The sequence below is a fragment of the Leptidea sinapis genome, chromosome 34 (assembly GCF_905404315.1).
Source record: "Leptidea sinapis chromosome 34, ilLepSina1.1, whole genome shotgun sequence".
NCBI lineage: Eukaryota > Metazoa > Arthropoda > Insecta > Lepidoptera > Pieridae > Leptidea > Leptidea sinapis.
This window is the reverse complement of record NC_066298.1, coordinates 11,593,752-11,600,000: the sequence shown is the minus strand read 5'-3', so window position 1 is coordinate 11,600,000 and position 6,249 is coordinate 11,593,752. Positions and strand designations below refer to the sequence as shown.

The window sequence follows — 6,249 nt, the reverse complement described above, 5'->3', positions numbered from 1 at the left end:
ACTGGTAGCCTCCCAGTGGGCTCCCCTCCCCCATAGCTCCCGTGTCGGTAAAGCTACCTCCACCACGTTTGACATCTCAAGAGAGTCATAGTTGCTATCGCCGGGCGGGGGGTCTGGGGGGCTGGCAAGCCCCCCAGCGCACCCGGCCCGACGTCGGATGGCGGTACTTACTGTCTGCCTTTCTAACTGCTAGAATCCCAACGCACACCGCCTACTAGGTAGGTTACAGCGCAACAGCTTTCGCTCCAGTCCCGGTATAGTGCGTTGGTCAGACGTAGAGGGTCACAGACAACCAATTACGACTCTTCAATTTCGTCTGTTAACCCAGGCGGCAAGCACCCCCAGTCGCGGTACTCCACAGACGTTTCGCCCATACGAACCGGAGGCGGAGATCGGGACCCAGCCCACACTGGCCGTCTCCTATTGAGAGATATGCTATACGCAAACAAATGGACAACAATCTCCCCACATTTGTCCTATCAACACCTGGCGCCAAGCCACTACGAGTCCGACGCCAATGGAGGGGCACTGGTAGCCTCCCAGTGGGCTCCCCTCCCCCATAGCTCCCGTGTCGGTAAAGCTACCTCCACCACGTTTGACGGGTAACCGCCGAGGAACCTTTCGGAACCATCTACTTCAGATCAATTGAAGGCCACCGCGCCCGTTGCTCGGATAACCGAGATGGGGTGGCTAATTGACCAACTTTTTTGGGTGAGCTCCCTGAAGTACAGCTGAACACCCTATACCGACTGTCTAATAACAGACGTGACAACATACATCGCGCCTGTTTTGCTCCCGTTATCTCCACCATTACCCGCGCTTGCTTGAATTTCTTCACGTTGACATTCAGAGCACTGGGCAGAAATCACATTGCGTCAACACCCGCGAGGGCCATCGCAATGCTTTGTTTTAATTAGACAGTCGGATTCCCCTTGTCCGTGCCAGTTCTGAGCTGACCGTTGAACGGCGGTCGTACAGTACCGCGCCGATCGCGCACGAGACGAAACCGACGCGGACTTACGGCTAGGAAGATCCGCGAAAGGCCGGAACGCGGGTCCGGATTCAGCACGACGCGCGAGACCACCTTGCGATGGAGACACGCGCGAGCATCGACCAGGCCCGGCACCGGCCGCATCCGCTTCCCGTCCAAACCCGACACGCCCCGGTCCTCAGAGCCAATCCTTATTCCGAAGTTACGGATCCAATTTGCCGACTTCCCTTACCTACATTATTCTATCGACTAGAGGCTCTTCACCTTGGAGACCTGCTGCGGATATGGGTACGAGCCGGCGCGACATCTCCACGTACATCCCTCACCTGAATTTTCAAGGTCCGCAGAGAGTATCCGGACACCGCCGCAAATGCGGTGCTCTTCGCGTTCCGAACCATATCTCCCTTCTATAGGATTCCATGGAACTCGAACGCTCAGGCAGAAAAGAAAACTCTTCCCGGACCACTCGGCGGCGTCTTCAGGCCACTTTGGGTTACCCCGTCGAACACTCGCTTGAGAAACGAGAGAACGATTATTGAAACGGTTCCGCTGCCGGGTTCCGGAATAGGAACCGGATTCCCTTTCGCTCAAAGGGCGTTATTTATCATATACACAAAATATATATAAACACGCCGCATCGACATAAGATCTCTCCTTGAGCTTAGGATCGACTGACTCGCGAGCAACTACTGTTCACGCGAAACCCTTCTCCACGTCAGTCCTCCAGGGCCTCGCTGGAGTATTTGCTACTACCACCAAGATCTGCACCGACGGAGGCTCCAGGCGGGCTCACGCCCAGACCCTTCTGCGCACTCCGCCGCGCACGTCCTACTCGTTACGGCATAATACGCGTGCGCTTTGACACGCACGCGCCGATTGCCGGTAACGGTAGTGTATAGGCAAAACGCTTCAGCGCCATCCATTTTCAGGGCTGGTCGCTTCGGCAGGTGAGTCGTTGCACACTCCTTAGCGGATTCAGACTTCCATGGCCACCGTCCTGCTGTCATGAGCGACCAACGCCTTTCATGGTGTCCCATGAGCGTTTTTTAGGCGCCTTAACACTACGTTTGGTTCATCCCACAGCGCCAGTTCTGCTTACCAAAATTGGCCCACTTGGCACCGTCATCAGATCTACGGCTTCATCGTTCGAGTAAGCCGGAGTTCTCACCCATTTAAAGTTTGAGAATAGGTTGAGGTCGTTTCGGCCCCAATGCCTCTAATCATTCGCTTTACCGGATGAGACTGTTACGAGTCGACGCCAGCTATCCTGAGGGAAACTTCGGACGGAACCAGCTACTAGATGGTTCGATTAGTCTTTCGCCCCTATACCCAGTTCCGACGATCGATTTGCACGTCAGAATCGCTACGGTCCTCCATCAGGGTTTCTCCTGACTTCGACCTGACCAGGCATAGTTCACCATCTTTCGGGTCCCAGCATCTGTGCTCAGAGCGCGCCCGCATTCGCTGATTGGAAACGAGACGCCTCGGGAGTGCGAGAGATCGATTTTTGACGACCGACGCTCCATCCTCCCTGAGCGCGCGACAAGCGCGCGCCTTCACTTTCGTTGCGCCTTTCAGTTTTGTCTGTTTGAATTCATAACTCAATGACTCGCACACATGCTAGACTCCTTGGTCCGTGTTTCAAGACGGGTCCTGCGAGTGCCCGAAACAGTAACATCGCCGACTGATACGCGCACAGTCCGAGACTACACGGCTGCGACGACAGCGGCGTCGCGTCAGCATCCGCACAAGGGCAGGATGTCGACGACGACTCTCGCTCGCGTCGGGCCGGACGCGTCCCCGGATGGAGACGCGTGCGCGTTTCATGACAAGTACCGTCCGCCGCCGGCCGGCGATCGTCACGGTCGGACGGCTGTGCGCGTGAACGCGCAGCCGCCCGGCTCCCGGACAACGCTTAGGCCGAACAGACGAACGGGTCGCGATGCATAATGTGTACTAAGAGAGAAGTGCACGCCGTCCGGGTGCGTCAACGGCGGCGACCGGTGAACGCGAGCACGAGTCTCGCGCACATCGCGGCACGCCGCCGTACGCCCCGGAGTGACGATGAATCTCTCCGTTCGTTCATTCGAGTTTCGCAGGTTTACCCCTGAACGGTTTCACGTACTCTTGAACTCTCTCTTCAAAGTTCTTTTCAACTTTCCCTCACGGTACTTGTTCGCTATCGGTCTCGCGGTTATATTTAGCCTTAGATGGAGTTTACCACCCACTTAGGGCTGCACTCTCAAGCAACCCGACTCTGAGGAGAGTCCCTCTCGCGGACTCGCTCCGTCGCTACGGGCCTGGCACCCTCTATGGGAAAACGGCCCCGTTCAAGACGAACTTGGACGGGAGCGGCGACCGCGAGAAAGCGGAACCTCCCTAACACCACATGTCCCGCGACCGTGACGACCGCGGGATTCGGCGCTGGGCTTATCCCTGTTCGCTCGCCGCTACTGAGGGAATCCTGGTTAGTTTCTTTTCCTCCGCTTACTAATATGCTTAAATTCGGCGGGTGATCCTCCCTGATCTGAGGCCAACGATAAAAAGTATGAGGCAGACACGATATCCGTCAGCGCAGCGACACCGTCGTGCGCGCGCCGCCAATAAGTCTCAACGACGTATCGTCGACCCGCGCACGTACCGCGATCGAAGCGCCCTTCGGACGTCGAGTCCGCCTACTCGTTTGCACGCTCACGTCGGGCCGAAATAACACGTGCAGCGCACGGGACGCGAACCGAAGGCGCAGCCACGCACGCCGTTCACATAGAGAGCTCTGCATAGATTAATTAAAATTAATCACGAGATATCCGCGTGTGACAGCGAACGAGCGCGCCCCGGTACCGCGCCCGTCTCCGTGACCCACGTCGGGCGTGAGGCGGAGACGGCGTTGCACGCGAACAGCACCACGCGTTGCGGCTTATTTTACATTTTCGAACGGATCGAGCGGGCCCCGGAAAACCGGCGGGGTTTACCCGAGCCCGGCCCGAAGACCGTCACTCGTTTTACACGTTTTTTAGGCGCGCAAACAGTGTTGTCAGCATACAGCGACGGCGTCGTCGTATTCTTTTATGCAGCCGGCCCTCAGACAGGAGTGGTCCTGGATATTTCTCCACGGACCGCAATGTGCGTTCGAAATGTCGATGTTCAAATGTGTCCTGCAGTTCACACTATGACGCGCAGTTAACTGCGTTCTTCATCGACCCGCGAGCCAAGTGATCCACCGTTCAGGGTAATAGTTTTTATATTTAGAAAATACGTGAACGATCTCTGTGTGTAACAAAATATTATGTGACGCACGCATTGCGCGTACGTCGTGATCTCGACTCGCTTCGCACTCGACATGAGCGCGTCGCGAGACGCACGCGCGTCGCGTACATGCGAACCGCGCCCGCCGAGGCGTCGTGCCGGAGACGTCGTGCCGGACACCCCCCACATGCGGCGGGAGATGTCAGCGCGCGCGCGGCAAACGCGACAACGGAGCACAGAGAGCACATCGCGAGCGCGAAAATAATCAGTGATTGACACGTGATTGAAGTTATCATCGTCAACAGTCGGCTGTGAGCGAAGCGTGTCGGCGACAACGCTCGCGCACGCGACCGTTAGACATAGACATAGACATAGACATAGACATATTTTATTTCACATCATCATCACACAATTTAATTAACAAAGTTTTATTATACACCTTAAAGTAAAACATAACAATATCGCTTAAAGTTAAATAATATTTGTGAACATAATTATATATTTTACAATAGAATCGATAATGATGCGAAAATGGACACCGCTCAGCGTATGCTGTAGCAAATGCTACAGCGCTGGTTTTCAGCGTAGCCCATTACGAGACAAACACGCGCTGTGGTTTAGAAACGTTTTAAAATTTTTAATTACTTACAGCATAACACATACTTACTTAAAACTGAAAACCTACCCAAATACCTTATACGTAGAAAAACCAACATTAAAGAATAAAGAAAGACAAAAATTACCAATATAAAAGATACAAAATATGCAAAACTTGATAAAAAAATATAGTACACAACAAAAAATACAAACGCTGCGATTACAATATAAAATTAAAATAAAATAAAATAAAATAAAGCCAGTTCAGAAAATATATATATTCAGTTTACCTAAGATAAGTGGGGACTATTTTGCCACCTATTTGTAAATCTTTTTGATAGTTTACTAAATAGTTTTTGTATTTTAATTTAAAACTATATATGGAGCAACTATTCCTAACTGGTGGTGGTATATTGTTCCAACACTTAGTGGCAGCGTAACGGAAACTACCACGAAAGGCAGAAGTGCGGTGAGGAGGAATAGTAATTGGAATACTTCCTGTTCTGATAGGATACCTTGTTTCTGAGGCATGGCGCCATTTCAGTTTTTCGTACAGATATTCCGGGCGACCTTTGCGTATTATACCGAATAAAAGAGTGGCTCCCTACGTAACGTCATCTTAAGTATACCGGCGTTGTTTAGGTGTGGAGTGATATGAGTTCGAGGCGGTAAGATAAAGCAGAATCGAGCACAGGCGTTTTGGACCCTTTGAACGATTCGTTCAGTACGCGCAAGCAACCGCGAACCATATACTGTATCACCGTAATTAAACAAAGATAGGATTATCGAGTCACATAGTGTAATGCGATGATCTATACTTAAGAAGTCTCGAATACGATATAATATTTTGAGCCGGTAAAAAGCTCTCCGACTCAATTCGAGCACATGTTTCTCAAAATTTAAGCCATCGTCCATTAACACTCCTAGATTACGTGCTTCGGTTACCCGTTCTAATTGTATACCTATAACATTTACATTAGGCTGCGATAAAACAATTTTATCTATTTGAAGTTTAGACCCCAAAATCATGTATTTTGTTTTACATGGGTTTAATACTAAAGTATTAGCCTTAGACCACATATGAATGCGCTTCAAATCGCTATTCAATTTATTTACTGCGTCGGTAGTATTTTCTGGTCGAAATGAGATGTATAGTTGTATGTCATCTGCATACATGTGAAAATTACAATGCTTTATGATGTTCGATACGTCGGCAGTATATAGAATGAAAAGCAAAGGTCCCAAAATTGAGCCCTGTGGGATTCCTCTACTTAATTGTATTGGCTCTGACAGCAATGGGTATCCACTATCATCTCGAAGCTGAACACGCTGGTTACGGCCACTGAGGTAGCTTGAGAACCATTTCACTGTGTCAGGTTTCACACCGTAAGCGCTCATTTTTGAAAGAAGCAAGG

At 51.3% G+C, this 6,249-nt stretch overlaps 1 non-coding gene and 1 pseudogene across 1 annotated transcript; both read right to left on the bottom strand.

The window, feature by feature from the left end:
• LOC126975164 (large subunit ribosomal RNA) overlaps nt 1-3,527 on the bottom strand; it is a 5,208-nt pseudogene extending 1,681 nt beyond the window's left edge.
• Nucleotides 3,528-4,066: 539 nt separating this feature from the next.
• On the bottom strand, nt 4,067-4,223 carry LOC126975169 (5.8S ribosomal RNA). The gene has a single exon (XR_007731666.1). It is a non-coding gene; the product is annotated as a 5.8S ribosomal RNA (ribosomal RNA).
• Between the last annotated feature and the right edge of the window lie 2,026 nt (nt 4,224-6,249).